This window comes from Pan paniscus, chromosome 7 (assembly GCF_029289425.2).
Source record: "Pan paniscus chromosome 7, NHGRI_mPanPan1-v2.0_pri, whole genome shotgun sequence".
NCBI lineage: Eukaryota > Metazoa > Chordata > Mammalia > Primates > Hominidae > Pan > Pan paniscus.
The window spans coordinates 98,647,226-98,666,179 of record NC_073256.2 but is presented as its reverse complement, the minus strand read 5'-3'; the positions used below and the strand labels follow the sequence as shown (position 1 = coordinate 98,666,179).

The 18,954-nt window shown below is 34.1% G+C and overlaps 1 long non-coding RNA gene across 1 annotated transcript in view; it reads right to left on the bottom strand.

The window, feature by feature from the left end:
• The window catches only part of LOC130541761 (uncharacterized), a 50,052-nt gene extending 31,157 nt beyond the window's left edge, over positions 1-18,895 (bottom strand). Inside the window, exons 1-2 of the long non-coding RNA XR_008955864.1 lie at positions 18,621-18,895; positions 17,977-18,061 (exon numbers count right to left, since the gene is read on the bottom strand). This is a non-coding gene — a long non-coding RNA (uncharacterized LOC130541761). The remainder of the gene's footprint in view (positions 1-17,976; positions 18,062-18,620) is intronic.
• Between the last annotated feature and the right edge of the window lie 59 nt (positions 18,896-18,954).

Genomic DNA, 18,954 nt, shown 5'->3' with positions numbered 1-18,954 from the left:
CTAGTGTCATGGGGGTGTGCTGCACAGACCATTTCATCACACAGGTAGCAAGCCTAGTACCCATTAGTTATTTTTGTCTTACACCATATACAAAAATCAATTCAAAATATATTAAAGACTGGGCACGGTGGCTCACGTCTGTAATCCCAGCACTTTAGGAGCCTGAGGTGGGCGGACGCTTGAGGTCAGGAGTTTGAGACCAGCCTGGCCAACATGATGAAACCCCATCTGTACTAAAAATACAAAAAAATTACTACAGCATGGTGGCAGGTGCCTGTAATCCCAGCTACTCAGATGGCTGAGACAGGAGAATCACTTGAACCCAGGAGGCAGAGGTTGCAGTGAGCCGAGATCACACCACTGCACTCCAGCCTGGGTGATAGAGCAAGTCTCTGTCTCAGTTGAAAAAAATGCTCTAAAGACTTAAGACTTGAAACTGTAAAACTTCTAGAAGAAAACATAGCAGAAAAGCTTCATGCCATTGGTCTGGGTAATGCTCTCTTGGATATAACACAAAAAGCATGAGCAACAAAAGCTAAAATAGACAACTGAGACTACATTAACTGAAAAGCTTCTACACAGGAAACAATAGGGTGAAAAGGCAATCTACAGAATGGGAGAAAATATTTGCAAGCCATATATCTAATAAACGCTTAATATTCAAAATACAGATTGGACTCCGAGAAATCTATAGTGAAACAAAACAGACAAACAACAAAACAACAAATCCTGATTAATAATTGGGCACAGGACTTGAATAAACATTTCTCCAAAGAAGACATGAAAATCACCAACATAAAAAGATACTCATGACTAATCATGTGGAAAATGCAAATTAAATTAAACCAAAATTAGATATCACTTTACCTGTTTTTACCTGTTACGATGCTCACTATAAACAGAAAAAGATAATAAGTATTCCCAGGATGTGGAGAAGTTGCTAACTCTTGTACACTATTAATGGGAATGTGCAATGTTATAGCCTCTATGAAAAACAGTAGGAAGTAGCCTTAAAAAAATAAAAAGAACTATTATATGATCTAGCAATCCCATCTCTGGATATTTATAGAAAAGAATTGAAATTGGAATCTCAAAAAGATATTCATATTCCTATATTTTATTACCATATTATTTGCAATAGCCAATATGTGGAAACAATGTCCACAAATGGATGAATGGATGAAGAAAATGTGGTATGTGCACACATTGCAATATTGTTCACCATTTAAAAAGAAGGAAATGCTGTAATGTGGGGCATCATGGAATTCATGGATTCAGGACATTATGCTAAGTGATAAGCTGGTTATAAAAGGACACGTTCCACTTATATGAGGCAAAAATAGTCCAACTCCTAAAAGGAGAAAATAGAATTACAGCTACTAGGAGCTGGTGGTAAGAAGGGGGAAGTTGCCCTTCTATGGGTATGAAATTTCAGTTATGCAAGATAGTTAAATTCTAGAGATCTGCTGTACAACATTGTGCCTATACTAAACAATATTGTATTCTATATTTAAAAAATTTTAAGAGTAGATCTTATGTTAAATGTTCTTACTGAAATAAAAATGTAAAAACACAACTTTAGAAAAAATTTAACATATATAAAAGCTCATAAGTAATGCTTTGTTATAATTTCACATAACTTTGGAAAAATTACTTTCAGAAGAGTGAAACATGATGAGCTATTCCATTAGATTAGAAAACTATGAGAAAAAAAAAAGACCTTATGCAATCAGCACAATTACGGTGGGGCAGTTAGCTGATTGAAAGAAACTGGGGAATGATTGGAAGCCAGGGAAATGGAGATGACAATAGTGGGTTATTCTTTAAAAAATTTTGGATGAGAAGTGAAATATATAGGAGGGTAATATTTAAGATAAAATCAACATCAAATAAATGATTTTTAAGAATAATAAGAAATTATGTTTAAAACTGTCAATACTCCACTTACGTTAAACATTAGATGAATTTGAAACATCGCTAATTCTATCACATTTAATAATTTGTGAATAGTATCTATTTTTTTATTTCCAGTGCCCCATTTCAATTCAAATCATATTTAAATATCAAATTTTCTCTTGGAATTACAAAATGTCCTTCCAACAGAGAGGATAAATGTACATATAGACAGTTTACATGGTTGTGCCAATGAAGTCCATAGTATCCATACAAGTTTGTGTTCTGCTGAAGGTAATTCCTTCCGGAGATTTGACACTTTTAAATTGACTAACAGAGCAACTAGTATTCCTGTTTTCTATTAATCAAATCTTTTCTTAACTTAATTATATGTCACTCTTCTAGCCAGTTCCAAACATTTAAAATCTATTGTTTCTTTTCCCCATAATCCAACCTGGTTAGATTTGAAAATCTGTAGAAAGCATGAAGAGGTTAACTGCAAACAATAATTTTATAGAGGCACAGGAAGTATAAACATATAGAAGAGTTGACATTTGGGCATATCTATATTATGGAAAGCTTGTACTATATATTAGTAACACACTGACTTTGTAGCACCTTGCTTTATTTTCTGTCTCTGCCCCCAAGTATCTGTGTATCTTAAGCCAAATCATTCAACGAAACTAAAGCTCAATTTCTCTTTTATAGAAAAAAATATGCTCCAACATTTCTGCCATCAACATACTAAGGCATTTTTTTCCTTGTCATAGAGATTGAGTAGATGGAATTCATAATAACAAATATTTTTAAATGTAAAATACTAAGCTATTATCAATTATTGAATAAAGATAATAACATCATTTGTTTCATACTGTGAATCCTTTAATGCTAGAATATTAATGCTTGCCTTTTTTTTATAAAACCGCTTCAGAGAATAAGAGGTCAAGCTAAATTTTGTAACCTCTATAATGTGAAAAATGGTTTATATTTCTAAGAGTTGAACAAAAAGGAAAACAGATATGTTTTATCACAAAGCAGACACTTGAATAAGCACAAAATTATATAAAAGACCATTACTAACAACTCTAAAAGTTTCTCACATTTTCTCCTACTCACCAATATTCCTAACAAAAATACTCTCTTTATTAATTTTTATAGCAATTTTTTCTTTTTCCTTATGATTTTACCATCTGAGTTTGTATCTCTAATATTCTCTTTTTTATTTTAAAAATACAATAACATGGTATGCCTCATTTTTATGTGGCTTTTTTTTTTTTTACCGTTTTTCTCCATTTTTATTGTTGTATATTATTCCATCTTAGGAAGTCATGTTCACTTTTCAAGCATTTTGCTGGTTAGGAAAATTTGAATTGTTTCCAGTTTGTGACTATTAGCATAATGCTTCTATGGACATTATTAAAATATTTTCTTTCTTTGAATTTGTATAAATTGCTGGGGTATATGTCTAGGATAAACACTGCTAAGTCATAGGGGTACCACATATTTCTAAGGTTCATAGAAAGTTCTAGTTTTACAAAGTGAGTAATCGCCATATATTCAGCAATTTGCCATGATTCCTATTTGTGCCAATACTTAGTAACATTTTGTTCTCTTTCTTCCTCCCTCTCTCTCTTGTTCCCTCTCTCCCTCATTCTCCTCCTTCCTTCTGTTTTTCTTTTTCTTTCCTTCCTTCCTTTCCATGCCTGCCTTCTTTCCTTTGTTTCCACATTCTTCCTTTCCTTTCTGCCTTTCTTACTTCCTCCCCTTTTTTCTTTCAACATTACAGAGTGGTGGTGGGGGTAGGTATTGAAGCTTTTAATTTATATTTTTCTAATAAATAATAATGATTAACATATTTAATCTTTTTGACATGCCTGTTTAAGGCTTTTAATTGTTTTTCTATTTTGGTGTTTGTCTTATTATTAAATTGTAGCACTTTAAAAAATATTATTAGATGTGAAATTTTCTGTTACTTTTTGGCGTAAATATTCTCCTATTATGTGACTTTTTTCTTTCTATTCCATATTATTTTAACGCTATCATTCATAAGCTGTGATTCTTTCTTTTGTTTCAATTTTTCAAAATTGTGTTCAATTTTGATATCTATTCCTGTATGGGAAATGTTTTTTGTTTAAGCAATGTTTCCTATCCAGGGGTCAAGAGATATTTTCCTATTTTATTTATAGAATTGTATTATTTTGTTTTTTTATATTTAGATGTAAAAATTATCTTGATTGATATTTGTATTTGCTGTGAGGTAGGGAATAAGTTTTTCACCTCCTTCAATTGGGAACTAGCTTATTCAAAATTATTACAAAGATTATCATTATTTCACCATTCTGTAGATCCTACTGGGTTGTTATTATCATATATCCATGTTTGTAAAACTTATTATTTTTTTAAGTTGTTACAAAATTTTTTATTTTATGGTAGTATCATTATTTATTCTATCACCTTCCTTTTGATAAATATTTAGATTAAATTATATTTATTTGAATAATAAACACCATTAAAAAACATTGCAAAATATAGTAAACTATAAACTGATTTATTTCTATGGAGTAAATTTATGGAGGAGGATTCTGAGATCAAAATATACAATCATTTTGAATTTTAATAAGTGTATTAAATTCTTTCTGAAGGGTTTTTTACTCATTTACATTTCTGTCAATATAGTAATGATGTGTATTAGGGTCCCTACATTTTTCACTCCTTATGTTTATTAGGTGAGTTGTTTGTTTTTGTCTATTTGAAAATTTGGTATTTCATTTCCTAAATTTGCATTTCAGCAACTTCTAATATGGTTGAAAAAAATGTTCGGATCATTGCCTACCTATATTGCCTTTTCTATAAATTGAATTCCAGTATTCTTCTAATTAAAACAAATTTCTTTTCTTTAGTTTAGAAATTCTAAGTGTATTAGTGATATTAAACTTTGAAATGGTATGTAAACTGCATGTATTATAGTAAATTGCTTGCAAAAATAGCCCCAATTCTTCGTCATTTTCTCTATCCACACTACTTGCAACCTAGTTTTCAGTTCCTCTGTTATTGAGTAGAGTATATTTCCACACAATTTGTATATGGGTTCACTTTGTAACTTATTTTGGCCAAAAGAATTCCCTGAAAAAGATGGTGTTCTAGTTTTGAGACTAAGCCTTAAAAAGCTTTACACACTGTAGGTTATTCTTCTAGAAACCTGCTACTACCATGTGAGCGGGCCCAGACTATTTTACTGGATGAGGAGAGACAAGTGGCCCTTTTACTTCTGCTCCTTCAGCCAATAGTCTACTTTCTGCCTTGAAATTGAAGCTGCTAAGGACTAGCCAGTCCCCAGGCCATCTAATATTTGATAACACGCACAGAAGCAAGTTCAGTCAAGATCAATTAAGTCTGACTCTGACAAGCAGAGCTAACAGATAGCATCAGAAGCATGAATAATAACACATACTTCTTTTCTTAAAGGACACCATAATTTCGCTGGGCGCAGTGGCTCACGCCTGTAATCCCAGCACTTTGGGAGGCCGAGGTGGGCGGATCACAAGGTCAGGAGAGCGGGACCATCCTGGCTAACACCGTGAAACCCCGTCTCTACTAAAAGTACCAAAAAAATTAGCTGGGCGTGGTGGCGGGCGCCTGTAGTCCCAGCTGCTAGGGAGGCTGAGGCGGGAGAATGGCGTGAACCCAGGAGGCAGAGTTTGCAGTGAGCCTAGATCACGCCACTGCACTCCAGCCTGGGCGACAGAGAGAGACTCAGTCTTTTAAAAAAAAAAAAAAAAAAAAGACACCATGATTTGAGGTGTTTATTATGCAGATATAGATGACTAATAGAATTTTTCATCTTCATGGGTTACAGATTTAAATTTTCATCTAGAATGACTACTGCTTCATAGGTTATAAAATCATTTTCTGATTATTTAATCTAAATGTTAAAATTTTGTCTTTAATCTATCTGAAATTTATTTTATATACACCATTCTTTTCCAAATAGAAATCCAATTCAATATTACTATTTAGTGAATCTTTTCCAATTGAATTGACATAGTACATGTCATATATCATTTGATCAGCATCATTCTACTTTCATTGTAGTTTTCTTAAGGTGTATTGAGATCATATATCATTATTTCATTTCAAAATTCAAGTACGTATGATTTTTAAATTCGGAATCATTAATCCTAGAATTTTAAAAATGGCATTTTGTTAAAAGTTTAGTTTTGCTCAAAAGTTATTAGAATAAAAAGTCAAAATGGTAAGAAAATGCTAGCCCCGGCTGGGCACGGTGGCTCATGTCTGTAATCCCAGCACTTTGGGAGGCCGAGGCCGGTGGATCACGAGGTCAGGAGATCGAGACCATCCTGGCCAACATGGTGAAACCCTGTCTCTACTAAAATTACAAAAATTAGCTGGACTTGGTGACGTGTGCCTGTAATCACAGCTACTTGGGAAGCAAAGGCAGGAGAATTGCTTGAAACTCAGAGTCGGAGGTTGCAGTGAGCAGAGATCACACTCCATCTCAGAAAAAAAAAAAAAAAGAGCTAACTCTGAATTTGCTATTTACTTACATATCTCAATATGTTCATTTAGTAATAATGATTTTTTATGACATTCACCCAAATAGATCAGAAGTCAGACTTAATTTACACCAGGAGACATGGAAAATTGTTACATCTACAACCTTTTATATCAAACCTGCCCAAATAAATGAATATGTAATAGGTTCTTGATGGAGTTTAAAACAAAGAAACTCTATTTAAAACAAAAACAAGTCACCTCTCTGTTTAGATGGTGATATATTACCACCTGCATCTGAATGCAGAGAAGACATCATTGAATTTTAAATTAATTCCACTTTCCAGGGTGTAGGATGACCTAGCCAGATTAATGATGGTGAGACTTGATTCAGGGTGAAGTTCTTCATAGACAGGCTGGAGCACAGATTTCTGGCCAGGAAATCACAGGTCTTCTGTGAGAGCAGCCAAGTCCAATCCCATTAGGAAAAAACATGACTTAAAATATCAGGAAGACCATATGCAAATTCCCAAAATGAAAAGATGAGCCTCAGAACTAAATTCCTCATTTATCTGTTCATTCAAAATGTATTAAAATTGTTTATATATCAGGAATTATTAGCACTGTCTTACCTGCTACATTTGGTGAGAATATATAGACAATAAAGCATTTGTATACAATATCTATATACATGTGTACAAAGATAGATATACAAAGAAAAAGACTTAAAGGGTAAGAGTTGAAGGAACCAGACATGTGCATATCCATAGGAAGTACATTCCAAAAAGAGAAAAAGAATGAGTTCAAAGGCTAAGATATAGAACATGCTTAACACGTTAAATAAACCTAAGAAGACAAATGTAGCTGAAGAAGAGAGATAGTGTTTTGACAGATAATGAATTGAGAAAAGTAGATGAAATTGAATTCTGTAAGCTGCTTTAAGTGATTCTGATATTTATTCTATTAGGACGGGTATCCATTTGAATAGGTATAACATAGCATTATATTATTGAATTTATTAAGAGACTCGACATGGCTGCCACATAAAAAACAACAACAACAAAAAGACTACAGGGACAAGAATAAATGCAGGAAGAACAGTCCAGAGACTGTTAATAGGTGTCCTGTTCATAGGTGATTATATTTTTGTATAGAGTGGTAGAAATGTAAGTCACAAAAAGTGGTAAGACTCTCAAAATATTTTGAGGAAAAATCTGGCAGGATTTACTAATTTATTTTATTTGTGGACATGAAAGAAAGAAACCAAATAATGATTCTAAGACTTTTGAACTAAGTAAAGAGATTTTATTGAGATTAGAGAGATGAGGAGAGGAGTAGGTTTTGGTGGAGAGAAGCAGAAGATTGGTTTGAGACAAATGGAGTTTAAAAGTTGGACAAGTAATTTGTAGACAGTTGTATAGATGTGTCTGGATTTCAGTGTAAAAGTCTGGCTAGAGGTGCACATTTGGGAGTTGTTAGCACATTTGTTACCAAAACATCAGGGATTCAGGCTAGGTCCTGCTACTCATCGCAGAGAAAGCCAATCACTGAGACCGCAAGTATTGCCAAGGAAGAATTCTTTAATCTGGTGCTGCAACTGAAGAGATGGGAGCTCCGTCTCAAATCCATCTCTCTGACTGACTAAAACTAGAGGTTTATAAAACAGGGAAGAAATGTAACAATGTGTGATATGGTTTGACTGTGTCCCCACCCAAATCTCAACTTGACTTGTATCTCCCAGAATTCCCATGTGTTGTGGGAGGGACCAAGGGGGAGGTAATTCAATCATGGAGGCTGGTCTTTCCCCTGCTATTCTCATGATAGTTAATAAGTCTCACAAGACCTGATAGGTTTATCAGGGGTTTCTGCTTTTTCTTCTTCCTCATTTTCTCTTGCTGCTGCCACGTAAGAAGTGCCTTTGGCTTCCTGCTATGCTTCTGAAGCCTCCCCAGACATGTGGAACTGTAAGTCCAATTAAACCTGTTTTTCTTCCCAGTCTTGGGTATGTCTTTACCAGCAGTGTGGAAATGGACTAATATAGTATATTGATAGCAGTAGAATGGGGCATTGCTGAAGTTGTAAACTAAAGAAAAGTGAAAGAACATATTACTGCAAAGTTTCTTCAAAGTGTCCAAATGTATTTTCTGTTTCCACATAAAGTTTATTAAAAACAAAATTATTTTAAGAACTGTAATCAATGTGATTTATTATTGCAATTTCTATAGTCAGAACCTAATAGTAAAAAAAAAATAAACACCTAATATATATGTGTATATGTCATCATTATAGTTGGTGATCATTCTCTTTTTGCTAGTGTTGCCACTGCATTACTTCTTCAAAAATGATCTAATGGATTCCATTCCTCACATCTTTATAAAGTCTCTGTTCTTAAAATGTTTTTGAACAGAAGCATTCATAATATATTATGGATAGCTTCATGAAAAGACTGAGCAATAGGAATTTGTTATGAATAATTTATAGGTGATGATTTCCAAAACAAAGTTATAAAACATAAACTAAAAATAAAATGGTTTCATTTGGCCTGTGGTAAAACAAACAAAAAAAAAGTTTGAACAGAAAACTTATGAGCTACTTAAAGTTATGTAAAACAGTAAAAATGGACACTTTTTATATGCTGTTTATATCTGCTTACCATAACAACATAAATACAGATTTTCTTATCATTTTTCTATAATTTCATATTATTGAAATGTGTTTCAGTTTAGGACTAAACATATTGAAAATAGTGGAAAGGCAGATAAATTGATTGGGGGCAATTTCTTCTGCCCTGTATTCTTTAACTCTCTGGGGAACTCGAAGTAACCTGAAGTTCCACACTGTTAGCAAAGTGAAATCAGTATGAATGACTGTAAAAATAATCTGAGGAATAAATGAAGCCTCTCACTCTAATAAACATCCTTGAGGATGCTAGTCCTGACAATAAAGTTTCCTGCTTGAAGCAAATGCTCTGTGAGAAATGAAACTTTCAGTTCCCAGTTATTTTACACTTGGGCAGAGGGCAAAGGCTACAATAGATAAATTTTGTTACTTCTTGTTTTATGTTTGTTCCCTCATGTTGGAGAGATGGAGAGGAAGCAGGGATTATATATGCAATTATTTTACTCTATAAGAATCTGGGGCCGGGCATGGTGGCTCATGCCTGTAATCCCATTACTTTGGGAGGCATAGGCAAGAGGATCTGTTGACCCCACGTGTTCCAGACTAGCCTGAATAACACAGTGAGACCCTGTATCTACAGAAAAACAAACAAAAAAGTAGCCTGGTGTGGTGGCACATGCCTATAATCCCAGATACTCAGGAGGCTGAGGTAGGAGAATTACTTGAGCCTGGGAGGTTGAGGCTACAGTGAGCTATAATTGTGCTACTGCACTGAAGCCGGGTAACAGAGCAAGACAGAGTCTCAAAAAAAAAGTTTTTGAATTCACAAATGATAATAATTATAATAAACTACAACTAAGAAGTGATTTTTGTTTACTCAGGCATAATACATTCCCTTAGCCATTTAATTGAAGATAAAATCTTTTATAAGATTTTATGGTGATTCATCATAAACAATAACAACAATAGAGCAAATATTTATTGAGACTCTAGCATATGTCAGACATTAATTTATGAGTGCTTTATTATGGATTATTTTATGCCTTCCTCACCATAACGCCATGAGGTAGGCACTGTAGTATCTGTTGTTACATTTTAATAAAGTGAACACTGAGATTTAGAGTCTTAGAAAAATTAGGTAAACTGTTAATATCATATAGGTAATAATTTTTGATATTGCAAGTAAATTTTAATAATGTAACAATCAAAGTCTGAAACTATTATCTCAATCACTACATTCTACCTGAGTAGGCCTACCAGACCATTTTAAAAACCTTTCCTATAAGATTTCTTACTGCATGAGAACTTTCATCTTTCCTTGATATAGTTAATATAATCTGTATGATATTAGTCCAGACAGAGAAAACTATTTACTGCACAATCCTACTGAATACTTGCTTAAATTTGTTTTAGAACACTTTCTTTGAAGCTCGATAGTTTAAACCTAAGTTCTATGCTCTAAGAATTGATAAACAAGTTCATGTTTTTGCACTTTCAACAAATATTCAATAGTGACTGACTTAGAGTTGATTACTGAGTTGAATACTGCAAATGCTACTACCCTTGTGCTCTTTTACCCTTGCTTTCAGATTTACAGTACTGAATTTACCGACTTAATGAACAGCACACAGTGGCTAAATCCACTGCACACTTTTCATCTTACAGACCTCTCTGTAGCCCTTGAGACGGTTGAATACTCACACCGTGGAATAATTTTTGTCCCTAACATCATTGACATTATACTCCTTTTATTTTCCTTTTGCTGATGTGACACTTCAAATTATCCCTTTGGAACTATTTTTCTGACTATGTAATACATTTTTGAGACTTCTAGGCACTCTTCCATTATTGCTAGACACAAACTTGATGAGAAATGTAATGTACTGCCAGTGAATTAAATTACTCATATAATATGATGAGCTAAATCTGTGTCTCCTTCCAAGAACTCTCTGTTGAGCTCCAGACCAAGTTCTTGGTGGACATCTTCACTGGGATGTAAAGTAGGCCAATCAAATTCAGTAGGCTAAAAAGTAATCTCATCATTGCCCTGCAGCCCCCTTGAAAAATTCGCCTCCTTTTAGAACATGACCCCAACACTTGTCCAAACCAATCACCAGTGCTGTGTACCATTCTGCATAGCTAATTATATCACCTCACCTTGTTAAGTCTACCACTTCAAAAATATCCCTAATCTCGATACTAAGCTCTATTTCCGTACAAATGATTATAAGTCCTTTTAATATTTGTTCCCTATTTCTTTCTTAGTATGGCCACTTGTAAACATTTCTACAGTGCTATTCTGGTTGTGGTTCTTCCAACGATTCCCATTGTCACTCTCTGTTAGGCCATGTCTAAGCTTCTGTCAATGGAACACTCATTCTTGTCTCTCTTCCCAACACTGTCCATCCCTGTCCCTGCCCTTTATCTTGCTAACTTTTTAATCACCTCTAGTCCTCGACGTAGAATATTTTCTTAAAGAAAGAAAATATTCCCTGGTATGTGAGTACTAAATTAGGTGAGGCTCCTTGTTTTGTTCTCTGAGGGAAATTTCTATTCCACACATTATTATGTAGTAGATAAATTATAATTTGTTTTAAAGTTGTTACTTCTTGAAACTGCCACCTCTTTCAAGACAAATAGAATAGTTTGTTGTTACAGCTTCCAGACCTAGCATAAACAAATTTGACAAAACAGGTGTTTACAAAATTAATAAATAAATGACAAGAATAAATATCTCCTTATTCAAACAATTTACATATTATGACCAAAGTCATAGATTTTGATTAAAGATAGTGTTATACACAGAATGAAAGCAATGATAGGATTTGATGTTTTCTCTACAGAACTTTAACTGTAAACTATGTAAATAATCTAACTCCCTCTCAGAGGTCTTTCTTCAAAAAACTAGATTACAAATTTATGTTTCTTTTTGCTTATGCCTTTATCTGGATTTTTGAAGATCCTTTTATTATTTCATGTCACTATCACCATTACTCCATGAAGTAGGTACTGTACTGTAAGTTGCTACATTTTACTAATGTGGACGCTGAGATTTAGAAAAGCATGTCTATTTCCATTACCAAACATCTAAGCGGCCTGCTTACTCTCAACTTAATCCTCAAATTTTCTTTATTAGAAATAAATATTTAGTTTTATTACTTCCCACATATACACCTAGTATTATTTTTGTAGTTATTTTTGTAACTTTTTGGTAACTTGATAGTAGAGACTTTATCATCTATTATAAAACATCAGATACTAGACATTTGACACCAAGAAATGCTGACTAAAGGCAGTTTTGTATAATATATTTAAGAGATATCTTATACATATTTTCCTGAGTAAAATAGTATCCCCCTTTTTCATGTAAAACAAAACAAATAAATGTGAATCCCTCACAGTAAATAAAAAGTTGTTTTATATTCCAGATTCAAATATTTCCAGGTCACTAAAAATAGAAATATTGTTATAAACAGAGCAATGTTTCACAAATGCATATGACTACTTTTAGTGTTGGAATTTAATAGAACACGTCATAAAATAAATGGCGAAATAAATAGCACTAAAAAAATATTTTATTTTCTGGTCTGTGGGAACACGGTCAACACAAATGCTTTCTTAAGACACAGTATTGTGGATACCTCTAATCTAAAAGCCAGCAGGTGGCAAATATTCACACCACCTAATGTTAGTACCGTATGTGCAATTGGAGATATGGTTCTCCCATGACCAAATATGTAGAAAACGGAGATTCTTAATTTCTTGAACATAAAATTCCAACTGTCACATGGAGAACTGCAAGAAGCTACTCCTGTGCTAAATGAAGGGATATTTTTTTTCTCTTAAACACAATGTATACCTTATAAATTCAATTTTTACTCAGAAAAAAAAGCTTTTAACAGGGATCAGCTAAAAAGAGTGAAAATATTGAAATAAAAGGGTGATTTTTAAAGTAGAAACACATGAATTACTATGTTTGTACTTCCTCAAACTAGTTGTGTAACCAACTACACTGACCCTACAGTTTCTCCAATATAAAATGAGAATATATTACTTACCTCTAAAGCAATGTGAGAATTCAACTAGACAATATCTACATTAGACACCTTCTTATCCTGCCCTCTCATTTATTATTCATTCCATTATTTAATTACTTATTTATATAAGTATGACTGGTAGAAACACCTATTATTCCATGGATTGTAATCCAACACTATTGTCCTTTATTTTGTTACCAGTTAGACCATTGGGCACTCACAGAAGCTTGCACCTGTATCCGTCTGGCATGCCCTCATTTTTTCTGTTTCATTTAACACTCCCTTACTTCATGGTATTACAGGATGCTCAAGTCTCATCTTGAATTTTCCTGCCCCAGCCCTTAAGTCATCCATTTCTCCAGGAAGCCCCAATTCTCCTTTTGAAGAATTGGATGTGGAAACCACATCCAGGTGCTGGCATGCTCACTGCCACTTGAATGTTGCTTTCTCTAGATCCCCCCAACATATACAGCTAAAAAATGTATGTATGTTTAGTAATCCATGTATGCATACAAATCAATATTTATTTCTGTAGCCATCCATTAGAATGTAAACTGAAATCAATATGAATTTGTACACATATGACTGACTCTAATTCATTACCACAGAGTTAATTGAAGTTGTCTGTCCTATCTTACTTCCTATTTCTTCCCTGACAGTGAAAAACCTCCCTTTTGTCATTAAAATTTATTAGTTTATTTATTTTTTTTAGTATGTGAATTCTGAAGGTTGGAACAAGGGAATAATATTTTTAAATATAAAAAATGGTAGCTTTTAAAAATATGAATATCAGATTATTTTATTCACACACAGATATACACACAATTGATTTTTATCCTCTGGTTTTGTAGTCTGCAAACTTGCTAAACTCACATATTATTTCAAGTAGATTCCATAGGATTTTCTTCAATGATTACCAGATCATTGACAAGAAAGTGCAAAGAGTTTAATTTTTTCTTATGAATCTAGATAACTTTTTTTCATTTCTTTCTTTTTTTCTTCTTCTTCTTTTTTTTTTTTTTTTTTTTTTTTTTTGTTTTGTTTTGTTTTGTTTTGTGCTGGCTAGGTCTCCAGTACAACATTGAAAAGAAGTGGTGAGAGAGCTAACATCCTTGCCTTGTTCCTGAGTTTATAAAGAGGTATGAAATCTTACCATTGGATCTGCAGATAGTTGCAAGGTTTGGTAAATGTTCCTTTTAATATTGAAGAATATTATTTCTATTTGTTGGAAATTTTCATAGGAATAAGTATTAGTGTAAAATGCTTTTTCCATATTCATGTAGATAATTATATGATTTTTCTTCTCAGTTTGCTAATGTGATAAATTGCACTAATTAATTTTTAAATGTCAAAACAACTGCATTCTTGGGATAAATCTCTTTTAATAATGGTGTATTTCCTGTATATATAGTTGGCTTTGATTTTGAAATTTTGTGGTAATACTTTTACTTCTATGTTTATGTAGTTTTATTTTCTTATAATTTCTGAAACTGTTTTTTAATAAGGGTAATGCTTACCTTGTGATTTAAAGGAAAAGTATTCTCTTCCATTTAATTTTTCTGGAAAAGTTTGTGTAGAATTGAATTGAATGGCATTATTTCTTCTTTTAAAATTGTCCTAGAGTTTATCAGTAAAGACAACTGGACATGGAGTTTTATTTGTAGGAATATCTTTAAATACTCTAATTTCCTTAATAGATATAAGATTATAAAATTGTCTATTTTAAAATCATAGCTTTACTAATAATTGACATTTAATAGAAAGTAAATGTTATAATTGAACAATTTGGTAATTTACACATATGTATACAGCTATGAAACAGTCAACACAATAGTAAAAATTGTATCATGCTGAAAAGTTTCTTCATGCTGACAATGTCCTGTAAGTTTGCACCTCCTTTAGTGAGTAACCTAAATCTTCTCTGAAATATTTCATATCTTGATGTTCCTACCTGGATTAGATTTTCCAGATCCTTTATTATCATTTATTATTAGACATACAAATACTGGGAGATAGCTTAAGAGAGTTCTCTAGGTTACATGTATTTTCTTCCCTATCCCCATCTTGTAGCAGAAACCTCATTTTCTCTTGATAAACCACTTTAATCACCTCGATCAACACAACTCTTCAGTGTATTGGTCTTGAGTTCAATTGACCCAATATTGTCAAATGTCAGTCTCAAGTCCCAGTACAATGTAATTCTTTTCATGTTCTCAGGAATCAAAAAGTTGAGACACTGATAATTAGGCAGAACAGTCAGAGGCATCCCCTCTATTTCACCTATTGATTCCTCAGACTCCTGAAGAAACAATCTTCTATTCACTAATGCATAATATATATCTCATGTTAGCAGAAAGCAACTCAAGCTCACAAGTTGTTTCCTACCTGACACTAACTGAATCTTCAGTAAGTCATTACATCTTTCTACATGACCAGCTGTTTCTCAATGCTAGAGCATGCTTTTTGCTATAAAATGAGTTATTATTGGCTTAGAAGCAAAGCTGTATAAAGTAGCATAACTTAGAATGACATTTATAGTAATTCTGTGATTAGCATTACAACTGAAGCACAGTATGCAGGGAAGGCAAACCCATATCTAGAGCAAATATCTATTTTAAGGAGAACAGATTATTCTTTCCTCCATGGTAGAAGATAGTAAAAAAATAAATAAAAATATAGTCAAGTGTGCCAGGCGCGGTGGCTCACGCCTGTAATCCTAGCACTTGGGAGGCAGAGGTGGACGGATCACGAGGTCAGGAGTTTGAGACCAGCCTGACCAACATGGTGAAACCCCATCTCTACTAAAAATACAAAAATTAGCCAGGATGTGGTGGCAGATGCCTGTAATCCCAGCTACTCGGGAGGCTGAGGCAGGAAAATTGCTTGAACCCAGAAGTTAGAGGTTGCAGTGAGTCGAGATCATGCCATTGCACTCCAGCCTGGGTGACAGAGTGAGACTGCATCTCAGAAAAAAAACAAAAAACAAAAAACAAAAACACACAAATATATATATATAGTCAAGTGGCTGGCCGATCCTACATTTTCCCCTTACTCTAATTGTGATGTCATTTTAAGATTTGTATTGGTTTCTGCCATTGGCAGATTGGGCAGGTAGTGGTGATATAATGGGATCAACCGTGGCAAGGGCAGTCCACATGTCTGCTACCAATACATAATGGGTTCCTGGTATCACCACACCACTATAGATGGACTCAGGCCAAACTCTATTTACCACCTGAACCCTAGATGTCTTTATTCTGTGACTCGGGGATTAACATTCTCTAAAGTCAGCATTCAATAATCAGTAGACATGTTGACAATTTTTGTTGACATGAGACTGTAACTTGACTGAATACAAAACCGGAAATAAGATTTTGGTGATATTGTAGGGTGTTTCCATAGAGATATCAAACTTCTGGATATATTAACTCAATGACTTCTGGATATATTAACTTATTTAAGTAATGGAAAGTTGATGGCCATGAGAGTTACTAAAGTACTTTTCAAGGATATTGACCCTACTCAAAATATATGTCAATGTCATTATTAAGGGGGATTATTTTGGCCCCCTTAGTGGACATAATTAATGAGTGGGTTAATTAATTGTGTTTATCTCTTTCTAAGTTCAATATAGGCAAATGCTGAGATTATGATTTAATTAACCAGCCAAGCAAATGATTTGAATCATCCCCTATTAATCAAAATGGGATGATACATTGCAATTCATTTAGGAGTACCCATATTGATAAACTCAACCCAATTTTAAGTTCTATTCCTTTTTGTTTTGTGCAGCCCCCAACAAAATCAATCCCTACACACATTCCTCAAATTTGTGCCAATATAAGTGGGAAATTTGCAGCTCTTTTGATATTCAAAAATTTGCTTCTGATATTGACTTTATATGGTCCATGGAGTGACACTGGGCTCTAGATTGGTAATGAGGGTTTGTTGAGATGAGGCTAAGACAATATCCTTTTGCAAGATGTGTCAATGAAGTTGCAGTCAGAAAGGCAAAACACTATAAGTAATATAGAATAAGGATTTTTAAATAGGAATACTCTCTTGCACTACTGTGGAGGAAGCTGGGGAAGCAAGGATCTAAAAGGGAAGATAAAGGATGAAAGGCAGTTCACTTGCCAGCCTCCTATTGCCAGGTGTGTCAGAGAGGGCTGCTAAAGGCACCTGATGAGAATGACTGTGGAGTTATTATGGGTCAGCTGGGACCGTAATAAAAGGAAATTTGGACATGGAGTGCTGGGTAGTGAGGACAAATGGCAATCTATTGGTATTCCTGCATTTGTCTGTCTCCAAGTAGATAAGAAAGACAAGCTGAAATCTGCTAGTATTTCTACATGTGTCTCTTATCACCTCTATCCATAATGGCCTCCTGAAAGTAATGGTTACTGTTACTCTTTTCTGCTTTCCAAATTGTTTGCAAATTTTTCTTTTGACCAACTGTAACATGGAACCATGCCAAAAAGGATGTCTTAATGTGTTTTGTGCTGCTGTAGTAGAATACCACAGACTGGGTAATTTTTAAGAACAATACTCTATTTCTCCTAGTTCTGAATACTGAAAAATCTATGATCAAGGCACTATAACAGGCTTGGTATCTGGTAAGAGCCTGCTCTGTGTGTCCAAGATAGCAGGCTGAATACTATTGCTTCCTGAGGGAAGGAACACTTTTCCTCACATGGTAGAATAGCAGAGGAGAGTGAACTTACTTTGACAAGCTCTTTTCATTGTGACATTCATCCATTCATGAAAATGAGAGCCTTCATGACCTAAACATCTTTCAGAAGGCTCCACTTCCCAACATTGTTGCTTTGGGAATTAAGTCTCAACATAAATTTTGGAGGGGACAAAAACATGGAAACCATTGCAAGGGAATTCTGGGATCCTTAGTTCTACTTACCTTAGGCAAGTTGACATCACAAACTCCGTTTCACTATATCACTTGAATTTTGTCTGAATTCAACTGAATTTCAGATATGTAAGCCCTGCAGCAACAAAGATGAGAGAATATTTTATGACACTAAAAGATTGTCCATGTCTTCTTGTACTCTGAATTGAGCTGAGAATTTGTACTTTGAGCCTAATATTTTCACCTTAAATTCTTGATTGTAATTATAAGCAATTGACCTACTCCTCTCTTCTTATACGTATTCCCTGAGTCCCCATAATTGTTTACTGCACCAGCCACTTGATGCCCCAAAGGTTGTTTTCAATACACTTCATGCAGGAAACCGCAGGATTTAATGTAACTGTTTTGAGTGTCCTGCAATTCCAGAGTCCAGTCCCTTTTTCTAAGGTTAATGGATTCTCACACTCTTCAAACAAACCCGGAGAAACAATCTGTAAATTCTTATTTTCTTGGAGTCTGTAACAGGGAACTACGACAGATTCCATTTATTATGTTAATGAGCATTCTCAATTTACAGGCAATAGAATTGTTGTACCATATTTAAACATGAAGAAGTTTATTGAGGCATAGGTGGCCCAAAGCAGCATTAAGAAGATTAAAGGCTACGCTTCTAGGACTGATTCCCAAAATCTCACCATAGAGTTGTGTAGAGAAGAGAGCTTCTGCCTCTCACCACTGTCAGAATGTTGTTGAATCAAATTGCTGCTGTCTAGGACTTCACACACCATCACTACATGATCTGTATCAGCAAAGAGGCTGCCTCATATAGCCAAGTAACTCAGCTCTGAATCTAAGTCTTGAAGATACAGACACAACTCTCAGCTTTAAATGAAGTATCAAGTATCCTTTCTGCAAAAAAGGATATCAGAAATGTAGTATGTAGTTTTCTTGCCTCTTCAATTCAAAAGGTTCTTCCAGAGGTATTTTGGGGAGTAGTTACTAAGCATTTCACACCCAGTGGTTACTAAA